Below are 17,671 nucleotides of genomic sequence, written 5' to 3' on the forward strand. Positions count from 1 at the left end.
CAGACAGACAGACAGACAGACAGACAGACAGACAGACAGACAGACAGACAGACAGACAGACAGACAGACAGACAGACAGACAGACAGACAGACAGACAGACAGACAGACAGACAGACAGACAGACAGACAGACAGACAGACAGACAGACAGACAGACAGATAGATAGATAGATAGATAGATAGATAGATAGATAGATAGATAGATAGATAGATAGATAGATAGATAGATAGATAGATAGATAGATAGATAGATAGATAGATAGATAGATAGATTTTCCCAAGCATGAAATATGCCCGCGAATGCACGCAAAGTGCCTCGAGTGGCCAGTGGCGCGACAATTTGGCGTGTAGTCGCCGGCTCCTTTGATGCTTGGAAAAACACTTTTATGTAGCACGTATTGAGCAGCAGAAAGCTGTATCGGGAGTTTTCAATGCTGTTCTACAATTTCCTCATTTTCATCTAGTTATAGTATTCAAGAATATGATTAAATAAGTCACCTAATAATGTAATTAGGCAGAATGTCAAAAGTAATCTGAGCACCTACAAGCGACGGCAAACAACATTGCCTTGGTTCTGTCCAGCTACGTGGCAATTGCATATTTTCACAGTTTGGCTCAAGTTACGTAAAACGTCCGATATACAGACGGGCTGCTGGAGCACGGTCGCTTACTGTTTTCACGGGCCTTCGCGGTAAAAAACACGAGACACTTGGTAAGGGTATCACGCATCTAGTACAGGCTGACTTCTTTTTCTTTTCTTTTTCTGGTGATACGCTGCTGTGATTTGACTTTTGCTGTTGCCTGCGAAGTTCTTTCGCAGCCAGCGACGCGTGGTCTCCAAGTCATGTCTGGAGTCGTTCACGCAAAACTGCGCTCGAACCAATTATGCTTCGTGAGATGCAGGTTTTGGAAAGTCGCCCGAGTAGAGCGCTAAATAAATGAGAAAAAAATAAAGAAACATAAAGGACCTGCTTAGAGAGATGAACGCCTTTTAGGGGGGAGAAATGAGGGGGGGGGGTATGTACTGAGACTTCAGTAAGAGGTGGAACCAGAAGACACAGAGGAACATGGAAGAATAAAAACGCCAGATGCGTTCATTCAAGCATGCCCAAACTTCCAGAGTTCGGATTTCGTTCCCAGCCCGTCAAGCGCGTGAGTTTGAAATTCTCTGGCGGGCGCTCTGCGGAAGAACTCCATATACGCTAGCGTTTGGTGGGTGCCGCATAATTCCATAGTTTGCCTTCTCCCTCATCGTCTCAACCTTTCCCCACTGTTTTGTCGCTATCTTGAATGTTAATTTGATTTCCTTTTCATTTTCAGTTCACTAGCGCTAGACTTCTCTATCTTTCTTTTTTATTTCTTTTTTTCTCGTCCTCGTCGCAGAGCATTGTCCTGGCTGGAGTTTAATACTTCCTGACCTCTCTCTTTTATGTTTCTTAATTCAGCCAAGGCATTCGATATATGGATGCCGCGCAGTCAACCTAACCTCGGTAAGCTAGTCTGGTGTGGAAAGGGTGATTTAACAGCAATAAGAGAGAAGAAGCAAAGAGGATGTAAAGACCTACAGGCAAGGGCAATCAGAGATAGACTGGTTTAATACTCTGCACTGAGAAAGAAAATAGTTTGATGATCACAGACATGACGAGGAAGGGAGAAGCAGATAGCAAATGGGACAATGCCAGGAGATGGCACACAGTAGTATCAAACCTGGAAGATACCCATGCTCGTCAGTACTTGTGCGCTGACTGTGTGCAGCATACTATATGCATATATTTGTAACTAATTTCTTAGCACATACTTTCCTTCGGTTTTTAAAAGGAAGCTATCTTCGCCTCTTCCACGCGCTTTGAGAGCAATGGCTGCTGCCTTGCCGAGTGGACAACTTGCGCGCCTTGTCTTGCGTTGTCTTGACCCTCATTTCATGGCGCTTACTGCGAGGGCATTGCGAGGGCATTGGCCACGCAGTTAAAGGGAGGAGGAGAGAGAAAACGAAAAAAGGAAGGTAAGGCAGGGCAAGGGGGAAGTTCAGCAAATACTGGACAAATCGACTAATTTTGGGTCACTGCGAATGTGCAAGTGGGCAAGGGCCCACTTGCACTAGATACAGTGTCTGTACACTGGCTATGTTCCTATGTGACAGAAATATATTCATATCTGTGTCGTACTTATCTGTACATACAGCACTAATCAGCAATCAGCTGACGAGATAGGCTCGGCTCGTGTCATCTAATACTACTGCTACTTGGCTAACTCATTTAGAGATTCGTCAATGCGTTCATTCGGCGTCTTTTTTTAATATATACTTTAGACTTGCATAAGATTTAGCTTGCCTCCTTCTTCGTATATTTTCTATCCATCGGAGGTTTGCTTGGCGGCTACAATTTTGCGAAAGCATGCTCTTCAGGTGCCAAACTTTTCATTTTGTCACAGTCAGTAAACAAGAGCACCGCCAAAAGGCTGTATCACATGTCGCGACTTTCAGTCAGCGACACAGCGAATTCCGTCGACCCGCCGTGGTTGCTCAGTGGCTATGGTGCTGGGCTGCTGAGCACGAGATCGCGGGATCGAATCCCGGCCACGGCGGCCGCATTTCGATGGGGGCGAAATGCGAAAACACCCGTGTGCTTATATTTAGGTGCACGTTAAAGAACCCCAGGTGGTCGAAATTTCCGGAGTCCTCCACTACGGCGTGCCTCATAATCAGAAAGTGGTTTCGGCACGTAAAACCCCATAATTTAATTTTTTTTAATTCCGTCGATCAGCGACCGCAGTGACGTCGTGGGCTCTGCGCGACTGGATTCTAACAAGTTAGTCGCGCCGTCGCTGAGTCGCAGCCATCGACGCCATGTGGGAAAGCCAATGTGTGAGACGAGACAAAGCGCCGTCAAAACAGGCGCTTTCCTGTTTTACCACGCGTTGGTAGCTCTGTGGAGCAATGTCGCGTGCCAGTTTTAATTACGTTTAAATATGGCGTACCCACCAGCGCCTGCGGCTTAGGAGCTTCATAATTTTTTTTTTTGCTTCAGCTTACAGAATTCGTTTAAAGGAGAAGCTACACACTATCCAGGTCGGGAGAGGCACGCCGCTTCAACATAAGGCACGCGCCCATTTGATCGCCACCGTTGTCAACCTCTTCATCGCTGCAACTTGTGCCAGCTGCTTATACATGCACGCTGAATGGTAGCTTGTTCTACTACAAAAGCAAATACTAATCCGGGGAAGAAGTTGTGCCTTCCATAATAACAACGAAACTAGAGTGTACTAAACGGAACCACCCCACCGACGCCGCACAAGCCGCAGGCTCATACTAGCGGTGTTGTGCAGCGTCTCACTCACCACATCTGCAAGCTCTCGTAAAGTCTTAACCTTTTTAAACGTTCAAAAAAGGTGCACTTGTTCGATTATCGCATAATAATTGTAAAATTCTAATATTTGACTAGTTTCCATGTTGTTTTCATTTACCTATGCAGGCATGGATACTTCGTGAGCAGGAGGCAACGTTGCGCATCGCTGCGACGGAAATCGCGCTGCCACAAACGCGTGGGAAAGCTGTCAGCGAAAATCGCTCTGCGATGTGCTCGGCCGAGCGCTTTCTTTCGCCCCAATCGCGCCATGTAACAGCCTAAACTATTCTGATCGGCGACGGTGGTCTACTTTATCAAACGTGGCACACGAGCTACGTATACATGAACACGACAAATTCGAATCGAATCGACTTGCCAGGCCGAAGTGCAGTCTATAGTCGGGCTCATTCAAACGATTTCGGTCACCCAGCTTGCGAGGCGTTGGTTGACATGGTCGAACCGCTTGCAAAACAAACTACCCGTGCGGTCTAGGTCACGTAATGGATAGCTTTATATTATTTTTCATTTGCACTTTTATTAAGTTATGATTTTCGTCATTCGCAAACAAGCATACGAGGGTGTAAAACCAAAGTACTGATATCTTCAGTCACTCAATTTCGGAGGTTACTTTTATATGACAAATGTTATTGTTCAGATCTGCATCGCCGTTGAGTAATACGAAACGCTTTTGTGTGCAAGACGTATTCGCATGTTCCATCCTGTGTAGGACCCGAACAGAACTTTAGCTTTATCTTAAAACAGCGGCTGTCTAAAGTAAGCGCGATCACCTTATTCTTCTTTTTTCTCATAGCTTTGCCCATACTTTTTGCTATGATGGTAAGACTTTATTGCACCTTCTGCGCAGAGCACGCTGTGAAACAAAAGCACGCGTGTCGCATTCTTAGAAAGTGCGGGTTCATCATCATCTACGCGTGAGCGAGTGCGTCATGAGCAAAGCCTTGATATTTTTAAGTGAGACAGAAGCCCTCGTTCGAAGAAGCCCGAGAGCCATCGAGCATTCTTCCAATTCATGAAGTGCCGATCGACGCCTCCGTTTTATTCCGTGAAATTCACCGAATACTGGAATAAGGAATGTTACTCCAACACGACATCCTTCCTTTCTAGGCAAATACCAACCAACTAGGTGTCCACGCTAGCGTTAGCCTTCCGTTAAACGAAAAAAAAAGAGAACAGAAAAAAAAAACATGGTGCAAGATACGATTTTAAGAACTACAGTGTTCGGTCTTTCTGGCATCTGGCATATGGCATTTGGCACCTGGCATTTCTGGCATCTGTGAAGTGAGTTGTTCGTAAGACTCGCGACATATCACTGAAGAAAGGCACTGCGGGGCCGCCTTTTAGTAGTTAAACATTGTCCACCGATCAGCTGGTTGTTGGTGAATATAATCAGGTGTGCATCATGTTTTAAGATTAGGTGGCAGGAGGGGCCCTTCCCGTTTCTCATTTTGGCCCTTGTCATTATTCAATCAAAGTTATAACATATAGGGGTAGGGTGTGGTCGTCACGCTAATTCCATTCGTCGGCTACATTCATTTACATGCAGAATGTCTAAGAAAAAAAAAGAAGAAAGCTAACAGCGTGGTCTTAAACTTTTAAAGCTAAGTAACAGTGTTTTACGATCGACACAGTATAGAAAAGGTAGCGCTTGCGAAATAGTTACCTTCCTATGTTTCATTACCAGCACAAGCAATTTCCTGTAACTTCCTGTGGTGGAACTCTCAGTTGACGAAAACGTAACTATACGCTTGGTCGCGATCCCGCGGCCACTGCAAATTGGGTTAATCGAATTATGGCTAGAACCGGGAAACCAGCTGCACACAGGTCTAGACATAGGTTGGCAGATAGGTCTTTCCCGTCATATCCAGCCACAAATGCACATTTGTCATATATCATGTGGTTAAATAAAATCAAACTGAAAATTGAAAACACGGTGGAAATTAGCTTCAACTGATTAATAGTTGTGGAGAAATTATTAGCGCTGAAAAGAGCAATTGAATCATCGCTCTATAATTTACACAGCTTCATTAAAGTCATAACACTTGTTAACTGCCCACGGTATCGCTGCGACGTCCAAACAAGCGAGCATGTTGTCGAATAGTTGATTGATTAAGTGTGATAAAGCAACATATCTCGTATATGTGACGTTACATTGAATAGAGGGCTCTGGGTTCATATTGATCGCCCGGAGCTTTCGTTGTACACACGAATCTCGCAGGATTCTTTTTTTTTTCCAGTTCGGCCCCATCAGAATAAGGCGGCCGGGAAGTCCAATTAAAATTATCAGGCTTAGCAAAAGGGCATGCCCTATGCCATCACTGTGCTTACCACGGAGTACGATCCGACCAATCAGCTCAAAAGTGGTGGAATCCATCCAATGGTCTGAAGAACACAGGGGTTGTATCTACAACTGGCTGCAAACATTGATACCGCTGTCAGGATTCACCCACTGACTCGAAAGTGAAGTTGATTCAATAGCAAAGCGTTGCCGTTCTAATGGCGCACTAAAGTATGTACAAAAAAAACGGTTCTTATGTATATAACCAGGAAAAACTTTCCTGTTAATTTTGCATGCACTATAGATGGCACACGTTTGAACAAATTGCATATAACTAATAGGTGTTGATTTTGATAGCAACAGAAAATTCAGTAAATATGGTAACCATATCGTAAGTGCTTCTTTTAACATTCTTGCTTTCGTATTGTTTCATTAGATTGTTTCAGTGTTTGGTTTTAGTAAACTTGAATATTGCTCGGTAGCATAGAATAATCTTGGCGTTGGTCTTGTGCAGAAAATCGAAAGAGTGCAAACCAGATTCGTTAGTATGCTCTCCGATAGGCATATCAGTCTTTCCTATTACTACAGTTACGTGAGAATTTATGGCAAGTATAACATGAAAACATTGATTTAGCAATGTAAAATTCGGAACTTGGTACTTTTACGCAAGTTTACTCATAGACATATAGCATTTGTCTTTTTCTTTACCCTGTTTTTTTTTCTTTCCGGGACAGGTGATATCGGCGGAATCATGCGTTTGAAGTTAATGAAATTCGAAATCTAAGTCCTGTAATTCAAATTTAGAATTTAGTTAACACTGAGTAAAAACGAAAATGTTGAAGTTTTCATAAATGACACCGCTGTATTTAAAACTAGGATTAAATTATTCTTCGAAATTATATGTATTTTGTAAATCTCATACTTACTTCGTTTCTGTATTTCGACATATCTTTTTGTGTCGGCTTTCTTTTCATTCTGTGCCAAATTTAAATGCATATTGTATGCTGCTTTGGGGCACATAAATAAACAATTCAATTCAAAGCATTAACCAACTTTTAACCATGCCTCCACCATTATGACCGCTCTGGCCCAGCTTGCGCTTATCGTGCGAATTTCTTACTTTTTTATCTTCGTCATTCGAAGTTGCGAGAACGGCTCCAGACGTAACAATGCGTGAAATTTCGGGTTTATCATCGTAGACTGCACAAACGCAAGCACACTGGGCCACGCATCATGAACATGACAACAACGCCTTCTACATCCACGTACAAGCACTGCATACACTGCAAAATTAACGAACGTCAGCGCGGCAAACTTCTGAGGCACCGATTCACTTTTTGACGTCATCCGGCTTGCATGACAGTGCTCCAAACGTTGTCGTACGTTCGTGTTCTTAATTTTTTTTTATTTCTCCTTCCCCTGGTTACGAGTTCGTTGCACCTCATTATACCTTATCCTTGCGTTAGGGTAACCAACCGCAACGGTCTGAAGTCGACTTTCCTTTGGTTAGCCTGCCTTGCGTAGCTAGTTTTCCCACTTTCCTCCACGACTGTGAACACGACGTATCAGAGTTTACTCACTGGCAGACAAGCAGCGTGCATCTAGTATAACGAGCTTCGGAGTCTGCCGCCGGAGGTCGCTTGTTAGCATCAATCTGCTCCCGGTGAATGCTTCGCGTACGCTAGACGTTTCTTTTGCGACTCGAAGACCTTCTAGACGCCATCCTTGAATCATGTAGCTAACATGTTTGCAACGAGTCAGATTTCCTTCGCACGCTTTCGCCAAAGTGCGTCTCGAGTTAGGGCCAACGATAAGCCAATCTTCTTGGGTTAAAAGTTTTGCCATGTCGCCAGTTGTGAAAGCCGGAGACACGAAGCGTTTTAACAGGATGGTAACGATCTATGGCATTGCGAACAGGAAAAATAAGTATTTCAGAAAATAAAAAAAAAATACGATCTTCTTTCTGCTATAAATTCAGTGATTCCGAGGCGCACCCTTGTAAATCTCTTTTCTGCGATACGTCTCATTTAAGTCAGGCAACGACGATAACTGCATTCTAAAGGCCAACCATACTCTCTGCCCAACTACTCACCCTCTGGTTTTAAGAGACCGCCCCCGCCTCCTCTGCAAAGAAGAGAAGCGAATGCCACCGTGCTCTGAAGACATCAAATAGCTGAGGATCAAGTTACGCCAATTTACTGCGCAATAGGCATCTGTAATGGATCCCGTGTTGCTCAACAGACTTTTTCCTTTTCCTACTACGTGTTCCTTTCACCTTTTCGTCCACGACGCTTCTCTCTTGTGCGTCTTCCACTACGCCTGGATGATGGCGGGGGGAGGGCTAACAGTGGCGCCATCTTTAGGGAGCTACCCACTGACGCGGTACCAGAGCCAACACGCGCTGCCGGCGTAGTCGCGCTCCCCGACTGTTCATTTAGCTCCTTCAAAAGAAGGTAAGTTCTTCGCTACCAAAATAATGATTTTTTTAAACTGAAAGCATGCAGAGGGCAATTTACAGACGTGGTCTATTCACAAAATACAGCAAAACAAAGAATGCACGGGCGTGGCAACGGAACATGCCAAGATGGTTTCTTGCTTCAAAGAAGCGATATCGTCGAGAGAATACCGTGCGAACTACATTAGTGCTGTATGCTGTCTTAATGTCCGAAGCCAATTACGACTCAGTACAGCGGTTCCTCGGATTCGTAGCGAACGATTGCATGTGTGCGTGTAAATACTTCAGTGCGCAGTGTTTCGATTTCGCCGCGATCAGTGCCACCATTGTGTTCACTTTCTTTCTTTCTCTCTCTCTCTCACACACATTTTTTTCGCGGAGGTGTGGAAGGGAACTAGGGAGGAAATGAACATTTCTATTTGAAGTTGCCCATGAAATATAACAAAAATCAACATTGCACATTGGAGGAAGAGGCGGTCATTGCACAAGAAAGTGAAATGTCTCCCGTGACTCTAACTTAAACAAATCACTCACAGCATTTGACGTTACTCACTTGTAGAAACTGCGAAATTGAAGTCGAGTATTGGTGAAGCCGTTGCCACAGGATCAAGCCGTGACAAAGATGAGGATGTTCGCCATCTGCTCCTTGATTGTCCAAAACACGCTGCGCAATAGACAATTCAACAATGAGCTATAGGCAATTGATCTCCACCGACCTTTCACACTAGTAAAACTGCTGTGCGCTTGGCTATCAAAAACACCACAGCAAAAGGCCTTGAAAGCACTCGAACATTTATTTGAAGATACAGGAGTATTAAAGGTGCACTAGGTGCCACAATGCGAACAGTTATTTTAAACACAACACACTTCCATTAATTTGTATGAATATGCACTTCAGTTGTTTTATGTGTGCTTGTGGTCTAATACATGTATTATGCTCACCTTTGTGCACCCTGTGGGATGAAGCCCAGTTCTAATTGTTGTGTCTTGGTTCCGTTTATGTATGCCGGTTCATCATGTACCGCATCGCAGCCTTGTGTACTGCTCGGAGCTCATTATACGTGTATGTGTAGGGACTCCGCATAGTGCGTTGCGCAAACTGCTCCACTTTTCGTATTTTTCTCTTCCATTCTTCCTAGGACCATACATAGACTTCACGTACTCTGTAATCTAACTCCGCTTTAGATTTTCCGAACCTGTGATACTTCTTATTTTACCATATTCGTACTATTATTGCTATTGCGTGAAAATAAGTTGCCGTCGGCATTAGAATTGACCATCTTTTTTTTCTTTCATATTCATTTCAATAAAAGAAACGCTGGTGAAGTCATATTGTTACGCAGTAGTTTGTTATCCGGCCGACCTCTCTACATTTTATAATCATTAAAATACTTCTTCTGTGCCGCTATATCAGAAAAGCCAGAATGTCCACAACTATCCGCGACAAGCCACGATATCCACGACTCGGAGAGGGTGCCTTCATTCTACACACTGCTTCGTATAGTTCCCCCGGCAATGTCGCACTTTGTTCCTCAATTTCACGGCAGAGCGCGCACTGTCAGCACCACGCTTTTTATTTATTTTTTTTTCACGCAGGCAATGCAGGGCGCGTATATCGTAATGTTCGATTTCAAGTTCCATTGCGTCTATCACGCGACGCGCCGTGGAGAAGATCGCAGGGATAGCGGCAGCGCGGCGGCGAGCGAGTCATGTCCGAGCCGATGGCGAAGGGCGAAAAAAGAAGGAAAATTGATGTAGTCGGCTAGTCAAGGTGGCTCTAAGAACCAGTTGACGGTTTTGTCTCACTCGCTGCTTATGTGCTGGCAGTACTTTCCTGTTGCTTGCGTCGTACAACCTCCTGGTAGCAGACGACATAGCGCTGCGCTCTGCCAACTCATTTACGCTTACGATACCGCCTCTCGGCTGAGAATGAAAAAGAATGACAATAATAAATTACTTCTGCCTTGCGTAAACACCCGGAACCGCACGTTTATCCTTTAGGACTTGCCGTATAATGTTTACATTATAATTTTTATTTATTTAGCAAGCAAAAACATGCAGTTTCTCGATTAACTTGTCATATAGTGACGTACACACTTCAGAGGTGGCACCCTCTCATCTATTGGTCACGTCCTCCCCTTCTTCTACCACCGGCTTGAGAGTGGCACATCTAGTGACGTGAGCGGCGAAGTGCACGGTTCGTTTTCCGAACCGTTATAAGATTCCGCCGCTAAACCCAAGCAAAACCGCAGCTGCTGACTCACGCAAGCAGAACACCTACACCCGCCAAGCAGCACGCTTCGCATATCTAGCTAAATAACGAGTCTACAAAAGGCACAAAAGGCCCAGAGGGCAGTCACGTGAAGATGACGCCAAGTCATCTGCTTTGGCGCGTGCGGTTCAAATTGAGAAGCAGCAGTGGGACCTTCTACAGCAATTTTTTTGCAGAAAAATTGATATAGTGGCGTACAGAAATCGATGATAGACTTTTGACCGCATACTCTGTAGATCTAGCTTGACTTAATACTCTCCTTCAGTGTTGCTTTACGATGGTAAATAAAGACTACTAGAGAGAACTGCTTTTTAAACACATTAAGAGACTTTATTACAAATCAACCGCGTAAATCTGAAAATATTTATCGAAACTATACAGCCTGTGACTAAAACGTAAATTTCATGTAGTTTCGTTGAAGATGCACGTACTACTGCAACTGCTTTTACCAATTACTTCCAGTCTGTTTTTACGCGTACGCAGCCTTCATATCTCCCACTAACAAACACCCAATCCCAAATGCCAGACATAACGATATCAGAATCTGCTGTTCTTACTGCTTCAACTTGACGTTAAAAAGTCACATGGCCCGGCCAAAATTTCAAACAAGGTCGGCTGCAGCAAGACTGGCCCGTGACAGGGCGTTATGCCTGGTGTAGGTATCTGGGCATGTGGCTCTTATCGCATGACGGTGCAAATGCATGCTGCTGGCCGAGCGTTGCCGAAGCGATAAAGCGTCTCAGACCTCGTTCATCCATCGCACACTTGAGAGCAGCACAGTAACAGTGCGCAAGCGCCCCGTCACGTGGTATTTTTTTTTTCATATTTCATGGGCCTTCTTTGAAACGCGGGAAAAAAATGTGGTCTTACGTGCCGAAACTACTTTCTGATTATGAGGCACGCCGTAGGGGAGGACTGCGGAAATTTCGACCACCTGGGGATCTTTAACGCGCACCTAAATCTAAGTACACGGGTGTTTTCGCCTCCATTGAAATGCGGCCGCCATGGCCGGGATTCCATCCCGCGACCTCGTGCTCAGCAGCCCAACACCATAGCCACTGAGCAACCACGGCGGGTGGAATGCGGAAAAAAGGACCACCTGAAATATATCGTGTTGTGACCACCTGAAATAAATCGTGTTGTAAACAATTTAGTGAGAGGCTTCTCAAGGTGCTCTGCAACTTTGCGTATCACACTTGGGGTCTGCAGCCAATACTTAAAAAGTTGATTAATTAAACATACCTAATCCGTTATTAAAGGGGAAAATAAAAAAAATAGCCTGAGTAACTATAGGCCAGTGCGAACATTATGCATTCAGTTGAACTAGCGTCCAGAGTACCTTGCATTTTTAAAACTTTGGCTAAAGTTACGTGGGACAACCTGTAAAGTTTCGCTCAACGTTATATAGGTGTTCTGTGGTATCGTCGTTTCCTTAGGACCAGGGAGCTGGCTACTAAATCAGCGCAACCAAAACTGACCGGTGAGACGAGCGCAGCCGCCGTCCTTCGTGGAAGCAACAACCATTGTGAAATACCACTCTACAGAAACGTGACCCAGACAAGCGGACCGTCACATATGGCCCTCTAATTGATCAAAGGGGCCAACGTCGAGAACTTCCGTGGGAACGACTTCGACATCAAATTCCCAGCTTGCCGCGTCGTTGCCTGGTATGCGGGGGCGAACGTGCAACATTGGAGACGGGGTGCGACGTCGCGGGCGGGATTTTGAGAACGGTTCAACGATTGTGGTTGGTCGAGAGGAACAGTGAATTTCCCCAAGGAGATTTCGGGGAAAGAAAGTGCATAGGAAATGGATCTGGAGTGTTGTGATACTAGTACTAGTGCTCCTATAGTAGTGCCAGTGCTCAGACTCATACGTGTGCTCCTAGTCATGCTCCTACTATAGTACTCGAACTCGTGGTAGCAAATGTAAACTCTCATGACGAAAATTTGTAAATAAATCTCTTGGGCGTTACCCCGGACCTCTCGATCGCCCGGCACCCGGCACATCATCAGCCACGCTCGTGCACCATATGGGGTACACGTTAATGAAACCCAGTTACCCGGCCGTCCCAGAACCTGCGGCGAGATGGGACAGCGTTCGACGAATGAATCTTGTACAGAGCATCGCTTAAGCTTTTCCAGGGCATATCTTTATATAGAAAAGGGAAGCTTTTGTCGATGAGATTGAGAACGACTGTCCCACAACTGGTCTTAGGGCTCCTGCTAAGTAGACATGCCTTGTTCTCTGATGGGCTTCGACAGTAAACGTGCAACAGCGCGCTCAAACTTTACTTAGGAATCCTGTATATACACTGACGAAAGCACAATTATGCACCGATTGTTGCGCAGTTTGCTGTGCTACCTGCCGCGGTGTCGTACTGGCGTTGCGCTGCTAAGCGTCGAGAGCGAGCAACGCAGCAATTAGTGCACGCATGCCGGAAGTGACGGCAAATGGAAGCGCGAGTTTTCGTGGCTTAAATGCGCAGCGCGAGCTTTACGACTGTCAAGGACGCGGACTGCCGCCAGTCGATATCACGCTCAACGCTTCTTGTTCGGCTCACTTGGCGACGAAGACACGTCTCCATGACGCGTTAGAAGCATTCATCAACGTGGCAATTGTTTACCGTGACACCAGTTGCTGGGAGCATTCACGCGATACCCCCGACGAAAAATCGCTCTCTTGTCACACGTCGCGTGAAACACGGGATATTAGAATCCCATTACTAACAAACGAGAAAGCTCGTGACGCACGCGGCGAAAGGAGTCGCTGTCAAATTTACAACGAATTAATAAATATAGAGAGAGACACGGGCCACAAAGTGCTGAAAAAAAAAGGGGGGAATGAGACGGCAGTTTCCATGTCACCGCTTGGAGTGTTAGCAAAAGCCTTCCGGCAGCGGACGCGACAGCAATTAATCACGCACTTCAGTCAAGCCTTTGTTCGCAAGCAGCGCAAGGTGCATTCACAGCAACAAAGGAGAAGCCGGCATCCAATACAGTGCAGGCGTTATCTTCGTACTCGTGAGTGGAAAACTGAAACATCAAAGGGGGCTTGCCAGATAAAGCCTGCATCTTTCCTTCTTTTCTCTCTCTCTCAATTGTTATTCACAAAAGTTCTTTCTTTCTCTTATTTGTCTTTCTATAGATAGTCGATAGTCTATAGATAGATAGTTTTCTATAGTCGCTATTTGAGGGAAACACGAAGTCGAGACACGACGATTACACTTCATCAATACTTTTTTTCGCTTAGAATCGCCTTATGACGATAATCAGTTATCATCAACATGAGGGGTCACGACAATAGCTAAATAATTACATTGCTTTACATGGACCCAACATTTGCATCATTTAACACTTTCTAATGAAAGGGATGTTTCACTGGAGCCTGCTCTCTGCTCCCATCGTTGAGTTGAGTGAGCTACTTAACGTATGAGACAGCGATGTACCGTCCCAAACACACTTGTCCAGAGGGCTTGAGCCAACGCCTTCTAACATAGGCGCAGCTAGTTTGAGACACCTTCGTTTCTCGGCATGTGACACCACCAGCCCGGCAAACAATACAGCCACATTGGTAAATTATGTGAAACAGATGGTGATAAGACATCTGCATTCGCGTGGCTGTCATTGCCGCTACTGGGACTATGTTTAATTAACAGCTAAGCTGTATATGTCTTGGGCATTTCTTTCGTCCGTCGCCCACGAACAACCAACGCACCCCTCGCACCCCTCGGCCCAAGCGCGCGAACGCGCTCGTGCCACTGCTCATGCGTTCGTCGTCGGCGTCTCCTCTCACAGCAGGCTCCGTTGCCTATAAGTACTTAAGGGGGTATGAGCCATTCATTGGCAAGAGGTAACTACCACCGTCATCATCATCAGCAGCAGCAGCTATCATCATCATCAATGGCTTTAGCATCATCGTCTTCTTCCACAGATGCCTCCATTGCCGCTCATCATTCCAACGTAGAATTTCATTTCTCTTCTGTCGTCTTAATGGGGAGGATGCGATGAACTTTCTATTTACGATGGTATGAACCATTGATTAAGGGGGTATGAGCCATTCATTGTCTTACGTGGCGGACGGAAGAGAACGAAAGAACAATGCCAGGAATCGCTCAAGAGCAGCAATCTCCACATTCAACTCTAGGCTGTCCAGAGGGCCCATGACATTGCGGCAGGACTTCGTCTCCCAGTCCGATCATGGACGGAGCCACCGACTTGATCTTCGGGAGTCTTCGATTTTGGCTCCCCAAGATCTCAGTCCCTGAGGACTCAAAAGACGTTCTTGTCATGTCATCTCAGATGTGATACGAGAATGTGCGTGCAGACCTATCGCCACTATGACCATCGACCAGGACAATAAATAAATTCGTAACTTTGTTCAAAATTCTGTCACCTCTCTGTCGTGTGCTCAACATATTCGCTGGACATCCACCTTCACAGAGTGGAATGGCTCATGACTTTTTATTACACTTATGACGCTTAAGAGATGTTGGCGCTTTTAAGTGGCGCCGGCTGCAACAAATAATGAAGGCTACAGATGTGGGGGGAAAACCACATAAAATCACATTCCAACAGACAATCTACTTGTGCAAATAAGTGACACTCATTCATAAAGTGATGTAACGTGAACTAGATGAAAAATCATCACCCAAGCACTCCGTGCTGATGCTTAACCAGCGAAGCTCAAACACGCGACGGGTTAATCCCGTCGGTTCATTAAACGTCGCCTTGGTAGGTTGCCAGATCCTCGGTACGCAATTGCTGCTTGCGCTCGGGTGCACGAGCCTGTTCTTGTGCCCGGCTGCAGCAACGGCACGGCCTAGGCGAGCTCGTTCGCGCTTCTGCTCGTGGCGTTGCTGATCAAAAGCTGCCTGCTCCTAAGGAGTACGTATCACGCGTGACCCACTCATTTTGGAGCCGGAGAGAATCTGCTGCGTGCGCGCTCGGCTCAGACGGAGAGCAACGACGTCACTACTAACGCAGCTAATCCAACACGCCCTAGATAGCACAAGGCCTTTTCATTCCGATCCATGACATCATGTTACCTGGCTAGACTGCCATGGAATCTAATGGGGATGCCCTCGAGTAGAGAGCAACAGTTTTGACGTCCTCGCTTTCATCATGCCAGCCTTGTCAATGGAAATTTCGGGTCAGGTAGCGTGACGTCATGGATCGGAGTAAACAGACCTTGTGCTATCTAGGTGGTGCTGGCTAATCCCGCGCCTTTCTTTCTTTCTCTCTCTCTTCTTTTCGCGCATGTGCATGGGGTTGCGCCGGAGGAGTTTTCGGCGTACAGGCCACCGACAGACGGATGAACGAACGGACGAATCGGCTAGCCATATACAGCTTCGCTGTAGAAAGATAGCCATAAAAAGAACGCAGGAACACAAAGTCTATTCACATAATTAAAGTTGGGGAACATAATAAAACACGGAATAACTTCACAGAAGGCACATGAATCTATAGGCAAAGAATGGAACAACGACAGGCTGATAAGCATATTCATTGAGCTAAGAACACTAAATATTTTACGTGAATATAACTCGCTTCCACAAATCCCTGAAGTGTCATTAACACTCACCTTCACACTGAATATGTTGGCCAGGGAGCTAGGGTCATTACGAGGCGGAAGGGTCAGCGGTGCAATGTCACTAAATCACGTTTTACACGTTGTCTTTGTGTGTCATGTAATCTGCATCCACATGGCCACAAGTGCATCATGAACTATCATCTTTTGAAATGGTATGCAGAAAATGCTTACTGTGCGCGGTACCTAGCCGCAGCCGCAGGCGGTGAATCAACTTTTCAAAAGACCTTCTTGTATCCAATGTGGACGGTATTTTAATTTGAAGCGATAGGACAGTGCAAAATAAATCGGAACATTTTGGGATTCTGAACGAACCTTGTCACCCCGTAAGCACGGGATGAAATATGTCCTTAGTATATGCCGCAATTCGCCTTGTTTGTAGGAAGCCCAGATGCGGCGTTGTTCACATGCGATAATCCAGCTCTCTGGTCCCCTGCAAATTATTTACGTATTACGTAATAAAAAAAGATGAGTCATCACGTGTTCCAGTGACCTGTATGCACAGCACGAGTAAACTGTAATGAGCAACTACCTTGAGAAAAATCAGCAGGCTTCGATGGAAGTCTAATGGTGTTCCACGGGAATATTTTGACATTTTCGTAATGGTTACTCAGAGTCGCTCCATTCCCGTAAGGCGGACCACTAATAAGCTACAGCAACTTAAAAGCAATGAGAAAAAGACATGGCGGGGAGCGCCTACTTGGTAGTGCATCGTCAGAAGTAACGGAATCAGCAGCCGTGAAGCAGTTACTCCTCCGTTAGAATGTAATACTGACTGCTGCGGCTTTAGATGGGTACATATGGGGCGGCACAATACGTGCAAATGACCGTGTTTATCTGCCGGCTACTATAAACCAATATGCATATTTTAGTAGCGATGACAATGAAGGTAAAATATTGAATCAGCTTCGAAAGCGTATATATAGGATGTGTCAGCTAACGTGAGCGAAGCTAATTAAAGAAAAAAAAGTAGAAAACACGGTGCGTATTGCCGTTATAAGACCTGCATTGTTCGGCCGTCGGACCTCTTACAGTAGAGCACCGTAGTTCTTATAACCTTACCATGTACCATGTTCGTTGAATAACTTTTTTTAACAGCTTGGCTAACCTTATAGCTGAGACACACGATAGACTTTTGCAGCAGAAAAAATATTTGACCGAAGCTGGCTTTTCCGCAATAAGAGGCTCCATGGGGAAAAGTTGCCTTCTGCATAGATAAAGAAATTTAGCAAGAGCGGACACTCCCATAGAGCCCAGTGGCCGAATTGACTGTAGCGCTCCAAGCCGCCGACATTATTACCTGAACCGCACTATCCGTTTCGTTTTTGGGCGCGCACGTTTTGTACGCCAGCTGGAACGAGTTACGCCGGCTGTGCTGTTCGGCGCGGCATTTGCATTTTTGCTTCTACTACTCAACCGCGAGTGGTCTTGGTTCAGAATCGTTTCATTATTAAGCAAAAATGATTTCGAACGACCTTTACAAGCGTCCGTCGAACATGTTCCCCGTGAAATTTCATAAAGAAGACGCAACACGCCTTGTGGAATGAGGAAATGCTATTTTGCTTTATATAAGTGCTTGTTCCGGGCTTTTTATGCGTTCATCGAACGTTGTGGCACTACGCAAGCAGTAGTAGAACCCATACGAAACTCAGCTTGACGACGTCAGCTGAACAAAGTAAATTACAAGCAAGTGTCATTTTGGTAATTAACACCTT

At 45.5% G+C, this 17,671-nt stretch overlaps 1 long non-coding RNA gene across 1 annotated transcript in view; it reads right to left on the reverse strand.

Moving 5' to 3' along the window:
* Window positions 1-16,328, reverse strand: part of LOC135919179 (uncharacterized) — a 97,674-nt gene extending 81,346 nt beyond the window's left edge. The window contains exons 1-3 of the long non-coding RNA XR_011512781.1: window positions 16,272-16,328; window positions 8,649-8,759; window positions 5,691-5,776 (exon numbers count right to left, since the gene is read on the reverse strand). This is a non-coding gene — a long non-coding RNA (uncharacterized lncRNA). The remainder of the gene's footprint in view (window positions 1-5,690; window positions 5,777-8,648; window positions 8,760-16,271) is intronic.
* Window positions 16,329-17,671: the final 1,343 nt, after the last annotated feature.

This window comes from Dermacentor albipictus, chromosome 3 (genome assembly GCF_038994185.2).
Source record: "Dermacentor albipictus isolate Rhodes 1998 colony chromosome 3, USDA_Dalb.pri_finalv2, whole genome shotgun sequence".
Classification (NCBI taxonomy): Eukaryota; Metazoa; Arthropoda; class Arachnida; order Ixodida; family Ixodidae; genus Dermacentor; species Dermacentor albipictus.